The following is a 9,264-nucleotide window of genomic DNA, read 5'->3' as shown; positions in this document are numbered from 1 at the left end:
CGGGACACCACTTTGGGAACCTAGGCAGCTAATGGCCTTCATCCCCCATTTCAGAGGCAGGAATAGGGGGATAATGGTCCAGAGACCTTGTTATCCATCCTCGCTTCACAAGGGCTGATAACTTGGGCTGCTGGGCCGGTATCCACCGTTCCAGTCCCTGGAACAGAGGATGAACGCCACAATATTCCCATTAGCATAACACAAAATGCAAATGGAAATGTTGGAAAATCCTATTGTGTCGATATACTTTACTGAGAAATATAAAGTAGATGGTGTCTATACATTTTTGTTTTAGTTCTATTTTTTAACTGTGAAAGGTGGTTTCTAAAGGAACATTTATTTTGTTTTTGGATGCATTTTATTTGGCAGGAGAGCTTAGAACGAAAGGTGGGGAGGGAAATGAGGGAAGAGGCACCAAACACTAATATGGAGGGGCAGGTGGACAGGGGAAAAGGTTGCGCGTGTGTTATTTCTAAGGTAGGGGGCAGTGTTTCTCATGCTCCTTGATTACAGCAGTGGTGGTGTCTTTTGGGGAGGAGGGATGGCATTAGCTGATTCTATTTTAAGATAAATAGCAGTTTTGCTAAAAGTATGTACTGTGTACTACATTGTTAATTGATGAGTAGGAATAGGTGTTGGAGCTGTGCAAGGGACATTTTGAAGTGGAAAGTTTCTAGATCAGTAGAAAATGCAGTTCCGAACAGTGTGCGAAGCACAGATCTTATCGTGAAGTGCGTACGGGTTCTCGGACGCGTCATCATGCCGTGTGCCAGCATATGGTCATGTGGCGCTCTCCGGAAGGTCTGCAATGAAGTCATATGTTCATAGACATTATGGTTAAGTTGCACTAATAAAAACCTATGAAATTCAATGAAAAAACTTTGTTAAGGAGACGTTATGGTTAAGTTGCACTAATAAAAATCAATGAAATTCACTGAAAAAACTTTGTTAAAGGGACATTATGGTTAAGTTGCACTAATAAAAACCTATGAAATTCAATGAAAAACCTTTGTTAAGGGGACGTTATGGTTAAGTTGCACTAAAAAAAAACTATGAAATTCAATGAAAAAACTTTGTTAAGGAGACGTTATGGTTAAGTTGCACTAATAAAAACCAATGAAATTCACTGAAAAAACTTTGTTAAAGGGACATTATTGTTAAGTTGCGCTACTAAAAACCTATGAAATTCATTGAAAAAACTTTGTTAAAGTGACGTTATGGTTCCAAGTAAAACCGAAAACCCCCTGAAATTCACCATGTATGGTAAGCTAAGCAACCATAACTTGCGCCACCGCCGTGGACTAACACCCAGGACATCAAAGATGACATCACAAATATCATTTCATTGATGGCATCACTGATGACATCACATGTCTGGCTCACTCTTTTTTCCTTTACTGATATATCTAGGCCAGTAACAGTCAGGAACTAAAAATTCACTATACTATAGTACAAGGTACTATATTTGTAGACTTACACTTCAAATATGTTCTTACAGTAATTCACTTAGGGTCCACTCAAAGCATATGACACATATGCAAAGGGGAAAACACAGACTTGGAAGACAGCAATGCTTTCTATGTATGAAGATGATTAGTAAGTTTATCAACACTGTTTTATAGTTCTGTTGTTTTTTTTTATAACTGTACTTTCCCTAGATATGCTCATATTTGTACACATTGCACTTACGCTACTTTCCTTAGGGTCTACTCACAATATGTGATAGTTATACATAGGGAAGTACTAGCTTTGAAGCAAAGCAATCATTTCTGTGCATGAAGATAATCAGTTAGGTTATGAAGATTGTCGGGTAATAGTGCTGTTTTTTGTTTACTTCACTTTCCCTGTATATGCTCTATTTGCATGTGTTGTTGTCTGTGTTTTGTGTGCAATAATGCAATAATGTAGTAAGTGGGTTTGATTAGGTACTTATTAAATGTTTCACAGTATGCAAGACTCTAATAAGAAAGTATTTATAATTTTAGTATTTAACATATCAAGATTATCAATATTGCACCTTCATCATGTCTGCTGCGCACTATGCCTGTGTTACTACATGTGTTCCTTAGTATATTGGAAGAAACTTCATAATACAATGCTATTTGGATTAATGTATTACTTAATGCACTACGTACCTCATGGTATTTATTCCAATGATCCTTGACACTTTTTTATTAACATTACAATAAGAATCCCTTGTACAGACTTTTCATGAAAGGTAAATGCATATGTGATGTCATCAGTGATGTCATCAATGACATTTGTGATGTCATCTTTGATGTCCTGGGTGTTAGTGTTAGCAGTGCACGGTGGTGGCGTGAGTTATGGTTGCTTAGCTTACCATAACTGGCGAATTTCAGGGGTTTTTCGGTTTTACTTGGAACCATAACGTCCCTTTAACAAAATTCTTTCACTGAATTTCATAGGTTTTAGTAGCGCAACTTAACCATAACGTCCCTTTAACAAAGTTTTTTCATTGACTATAGATATAAATGTTTTTGCAAAGTTTGGTGGGATTTTGTCAAGATGGTAAAAATTAGATTGGGGTCCCAAAATAATGTAAAGGCTTATAAATGTGGTGCCATTTGACAAATCTACACTTAATTTGGCAAACTGATAATAGATTTAGATATACAAGTCTTTGCAAAGTTTGGTGGGATATTGTCAAGAGGGGGCAGAATTCGAGGGGGGGTTCCAAAATGTTGTAAAGGCTTATAAATGTGGTGCCATTTGACAAATCTACACAAAGGTTTTCAAAAAGGTTATAGATCTAGATAAAAAGGTTTTCGTAAAGTCTGAATGGATTTTGTCAAGTGGTGGCTAGGTTACATGACGATTGTATGTACATACATTTGACACTTTTGAAAAAATAAAACAAGGGTGGTTTACCAGAAAACTTGTGCAAGGAGCATTGAGAAGGACCTGAAAGCATGGTTTTGCAAATGTGTCTGTGTTTTATTTTTTAACAAGTGTCATAATGTAGGTACAAAAAGTAGTGATATACCTTTGGTGATCAAGGTGTAGCCTGTGGCCATGTGCAGTGGCCAGATTGCCCGGGTCATGGAATAAGGTCATGATCCGGACATTCTGGCTACTGGCCATGACCACGAGGGACAAATCATGGGGTTAAAGTGGCCATGTCCACCTGGGACTGGCTTTGTGGTAAAGTTATTCAAAATTGGGACAGATTTGAAAAGGAAGAAAAATGTGCTTGTGGTATTATGGTCATAGAGTTCTCTTTTTGCTTTCTGCAGGCTGCCATGGAAAGCGAAGAGGGGCCCTGTATGGAACCCCGCCTTCCCTTTCCATGGTGGCCATCTTGGAAATGGATTTTCCTTCCTACACCGGGACGCCGCAGGCGTCATGGTCTAGGAGGAAAAATCCTTTTTTTTAGTACCCTGGGATCCCACTTTGGGAACATAGGGTGCTAATGGCCTCCATCCTCCATTACAGGGGCTGGAATGGTGGGATAATGGTCCAGAGACATTGTTATCAGCCCTCGCTTCGCTTGGGCAGATAACTTGGGCTGCCGGGCTGGTATCCACCGTTCCAGTCCTGGAACGGAGGATGAACGCCATAATAGTCCCATTAGCATAACACAAAATGCAAATGGACATTTTGGAAAATCTTATTGGGTCTATGTACTTTACTGAGAAATATAAAGTAGATGGAGTCTATACTTTTTATTTTAGTTCTATTTTCTAACTGTGAAAGGTGGTTCCTGAAGGAACATTTCTTTTGTTGTTTTTGGATGTATCTTTTTTTGGCAGGAGAGCTAAGAACGAAAGGTGGGGAGGGAAATGAAGGAAGAGGAACCAAACACTAATAAGGAGTGGTAGGAGGACAGGCCAAAATGTTGCACGTATGTTATTTATACGGTAGGGGGCATTGTTTCTCATACTCCTTGAGTGCAGCAGTGGTGGTGGCTCTTGGGGAGGAGGGATGGCATTAGCTGATGCCATTTTAAAATAAATAGCAGTTTTGCTAAAAGTATGTACTGTGTACTAGATGGATAATAACTAGGAATAGGTTTTGGAGCTGTGCAATGGACATTTTGAAGTTGAAAGTTCCTAGATCAGTAGAAAATGCAGTTTTGAACTGTCCACGAAGCACAGATCTTATTTTGAAGTGCAGACAGGTTCTCGGACACGTCATCATGCCACGCGCCAGCGAATGGTCATGTGGCACTGTCCGGAAGGTCCGCAATGAAGGCAGATGTTCATAGACGTCTACGGATGCAAAAATAGTTGAAATAGTTGCAAAAAGTGTATTGAAGTGTTAAAAATGATTATAGAAGGTGGGAAATGGCAGAGTTTTAAGGTGACACTTTGTAAATTGGACACAAATGTTTCTATATTGGGTAAGTATGATATTAGGAAGTTGTAGAAAAATAGCATGGCCTGGTAAAAACCAATGAAATTCACTGAAAAATCTTTGTTAAAGGGACATTATGGTTAAGTTGGGCTAATGAAAACCAATGGAATTCAATGAAAAAACTTTGTTGAAGGGACGTTATGGTTAAGTTGCACTAATAAAAACCTATGAAATTCAATGAAAAAACTTTCTTAAGGGGACGTTATGGTTAAGTTGCACTAATAAAAACCTTTGAAATTCACTGAAAAAACTTTTTTAAAGGGATGTTATGGTTAAGTTGGACTAATAAAAACCTATGAAATTCAATGAAAAACAGCAGAACTATAAAAAAAAGTGATGATAACCTTACTGATCATCTTCATACATACAAAGCATTTCTGTCTTGCAAGTCTGTGTTTTCATAGGTTTCATATGCTGTGAGTGAACCCCAAGCGAATTACTGTAATAACATATTTGGAGTATAAGTCTACAAATATTGTACTCTTTGAATTTTTAGTTCCTGACTGTTACTGGCCTGCATATATCAGTAAAGGAAAAAAGAGGGAGCCAGACATGTGATGTCATCAGTGATGTCATCAATTACATTTGTGATGTCATCTTTGATGTCCTGGGTGTTAGTCTTAGCAGTGCACGGTGGTGGCGCGAGTTATGGTTGCTTAGCTTACCATAACTGGTGAATTTCAGGGGTTTTTCTGTTTTACTTGTAAGCATTACGTCCCTTTAACAATGGTTTTTCATTGAATTTCATAGGTTTTTATCAGTCCAACTTAACCATAACGTCCCTTTAACAACGCTTTTTCAATGAATTTCAAAGGTGTTTATTAGTGCAACTTAACCATAACGTCCCTTTAACAAAGTTTTTTCATTGAATATATATATATAATATATATATTCAATGAAAAAACTTTGTTAAAGGGACGTTATGGTTAAGTTGCGCTACTAAAAACCTATGAAATTCAGTGAAAAAACTTTGTTAAAGGGACGTTATGGTTTAGTTGCGCTACTAAAAACCTATAAAATTCAGTAAAATACTTTGTTAAAGGGACTTTATGGTTAAGTTGCACTAATAAAAACCTATGAAATTCAATGAAAAAACTTTGTTAAGGGGACGTTATGGTTAAGTTGCACTAATAAAAACCTTTGAAATTCACTGAAAAAACTTTTTAAAAAGGGATGTTATGGTTAAGTTGGACTAATAAAAACCTATGAAATTCAATGAAAAACATTGTTACAGGGACGTGATGGTTAATTTGCACTAATAAAAACCTATGAAATTCAATTAAAAAACAGCAGAACTATAAAAAAAGTGATGATAACCTTACTGATCATCTTCATACATACAAAGCATTTCTGTCTTGCAAGTCTGTGTTTTCATATGTTTCATATGCTGTGAGTGAACCCCAAGCGAATTACTGTAATAACATATTTGGAGTATAAGTCTACAAATATTGTACTCTTTGAATTTTTAGTTCCTGACTGTTACTTGCCTGCATATATCAGTAAAGGAAAAAAGAGGGAGCCAGACATGTGATGTCATCAGTGATGTCATCAATTACATTTGTGATGTCATCTTTGATGTCCTGGGTGTTAGTCTTAGCAGTGCACGGTGGTGGCGCGAGTTATGGTTGCTTAGCTTACCATAACTGGTGAATTTCAGGGGTTTTTCTGTTTTACTTGTAAGCATTACGTCCCTTTAACAATGGTTTTTCATTGAATTTCATAGGTTTTTATCAGTCCAACTTAACCATAACGTCCCTTTAACAACGCTTTTTCAGTGAATTTCAAAGGTTTTTATTAGTGCAACTTAACCATAACGTCCCTTCAATGAAAAAACTTTGTTAAAGGGACGTTATGGTTAAGTTGCGCTACTAAAAACCTATGAAATTCAGTGAAAAAACTTTGTTAAAGGGACGTTATGGTTTAGTTGCGCTACTAAAAACCTATAAAATTCAGTAAAATACTTTGTTAAAGGGACTTTATGGTTCCAATTAAAACCGAAAATCCCTTGAAATTCGCCAGTTATGGTAAGCTAAGCAACCATAACTCGCGCCATCATCGTGCACTGCTAAGACTAACACACACGACATCAAAGATGACATCACAAATGTCCGTACTGTTCGCTAGCAAGTTGAAACTGTTCTGAGAACACAATTGGTGTCCTGAAATGTTCGTAATTAAACGAAAATGGAGGTGTCCTGAAGAACACTATACCTGTCCGTAGTGTTCGCTAGCAAGTTGAAACTGTTCTAAAAACACAATTGGTGTCCTGAAATGTTCGTAATTAAACGAAAATGGAGGTGTCCTGAAGAACGCTATACCTGTCTGTACTGTTCGCTATCAAGTTGAAATTGTTCTAAGAACACACGCGGTGTCCTGAAATGTTTGTAAATAAACGAAAATGGAGGTGTCCTGGAGAACACTATACCTGTCCGTTCTGTTCGTTAGCAAGTTGAAACTGTTCTAAGAACACAATTGGTGTTCTGAAATGTTTGTAAATAAACAAAAATGGAGGTGTCCTGAAGAACACTATACCTGTCCGTACTGTTCGTTAGCAAGTTGAAACTGTTCTAAGAACACACGCGGTGTCCTGAAATGTTCGTAAAGAAATGAAAATGGAGGTGTTCTGAGGACGCTATGTCTGTCCGTAATGTTCGCAAGCAAGTTGACACTGTTCTAAGAACAAACGCCTGTCCGTAACTGTTCGTTTGACGTCTGACGCACTTTTAATTACTTCAGGACCCGAACAGTGTCTGTAGAACATCAACGCGCATGCGCAAACCAATGCCCGTGCATTTGGTGTCCTGCGGACAGCCGCTTCCTTCGCGAACATGTTCGCAAAGCGACCATGTGACCGTGCCCACGCTGATCGCGTGTTCTGAATGCGGACACTGTTCGTGTCCCCGAACAATTTAAAAGTACATTTTCAAGTAATCCACAATATCTTTCAATAAAAACTCACCATAGCACAAGTCCCACATACTAATTATAAGTTTATACATACTTTTTTAAACCTTTTGAACCTTTTTTGTGTTCGATCTGTCCGCGAAGAGCGCGCATGTCTGCGGACTGCACACAAGCACCCCTATAAAAGACCACATCCTAGAGCTTTTTCCCATTGTGTTTCTGGCTATTCTACAGAGCACAGAGATTTTTGCTGCAACCTGCAGATTTCCATCTTCAACCTGATGGCTTCTGTGGCTCCACTGCTGCCACCTGGTGCTGTGTCTGCCTCAGCACCACCCCCACCCCCTCCACCATCACCACCTTCCCAAGGGCCTGAAGAGGGGAACAGGAGTGAGGATGCAGAGGAGGAAGAAGAGGATGATGAGAATGAGGTAGAGGAAATCCCTACTACCCGCACTAAGCGTGAGTCTTGGGTGTGGCGGTTGTTTACCATTCATGGGAATGGTCCTAAGGCTCGTGCGAAGCGTGTCACCTGCAATGAGTGCAAAATGATACTCAGTCGCGGGAGGCACGGTTCGTACAGCTTTGGGACCACTACCATGAAGCGACACCTGAGGTCATTTTACTCTGGGGCTATTCGCAAGGTTGTACCTTGTGAAGAACGTAGTAGGTTGATTTCCTCTACTTCATCTTCCGTTTCTGATCCTGTCACCACAAGGACCCCCTATGTGGGACAGCATCTTCCTCAAGCTACCTCACAGGCCATACAGAATTCTGATGAACCTTACCTTTCGAGGGTCACAGTTGTATGCATGTACTGTGACACAGTACTCTGCAGGGAGGAGCGACTTTGCAGTGCTTTTGAGACTATCGTCTCAGAGCATGAGAAGACATGCTCACTACCCAAATAAAACCCACTCTACATCTTCCTCTCTCAGCTTGCCCTTTCTTATCCCTGTGGTTGGTGACCCCCCTTTAACCTCCTTTCCCCTCCTCTCCTAGTGTGTTGTGTATAAAAAAACAAAAGAAATACAAAATTACAAAAATCAAAAAGAAATAAGGCTCTTTGCAGAGCCGCCTTTCACAGTTAAAAAATAGAAGTGAAAATAAATGAAGCAGGGCCCTTTGTATTTTTTAGAAGTCCGTGGACAGTCTGCGGACATCTAAAAAATTGGGTTGCTACCCTATCATAACCATTGCAATTCTCTCTGGTAGGAAGTGGTGGCTCTGAAAAGAGCCTTTGGGAGGTGTTTGTATGTCAAAAAAGGTCGTAATGCATTTTGAATATTTCTCAAAAAAATCTGATTGCCAGCATAAGTAAGATGGACTCCATCTCTGCGAAAAATGTATGTACTACGAAACATAATATTTTCATTGTGAAAAGAGGACATGCCAAAATCTCTTAGAAAGGCACAAACAGCCTTATTAACATTGCGCCTTGCCTTTTCCATTTGTGGACCAAATGAAGAAGAACGAAGCCACATTTGTCTCTGTGCAATCCGTGAAAATATTACTTGAGAATTAGGGAACATGTCCATGACCTTCCCAAGTCCTTCTTTCATAGAAAATTGCAAAGAAATTCCAGACACATGTCCTAAACTGTTCCCTCCACAATGAATTACAATTATGTCTGGATGTTGCTCTGTCTCCAAACTAGCACAAAGAGGTAGCAAGTCCAACCACTTCATTCCACGTACTCCATGCCAGTGTACTTCCACATGTAGAAATCCAAGATCTGCAGCTACTCCACAGCTTTCTGCATGCACCTTCAACCAATGTATCCATGAATCTCCCAAAATCCAAACAATCTGTTTTCTGAAACACACAGCCATAGCTATCTGTTGTTCTCTCAGCAAAAAGAGTATCTGAGAAACTCTCTCCTGGCACAACACACCCACTAAACTTTCCTGACCAATCCCTTTCAGTGCTCATTCTCATTTGCATGACTTCTGAACCCAAAAATCCCCGGATGTAACACCTGATGTC

Source organism: Ambystoma mexicanum, chromosome 3q, assembly GCF_040938575.1.
Source record: "Ambystoma mexicanum isolate Mex_15411 chromosome 3q, UKY_AmexF1_1, whole genome shotgun sequence".
Lineage (NCBI taxonomy): Eukaryota > Metazoa > Chordata > Amphibia > Caudata > Ambystomatidae > Ambystoma > Ambystoma mexicanum.
This window is presented reverse-complemented; position numbering follows the sequence as displayed.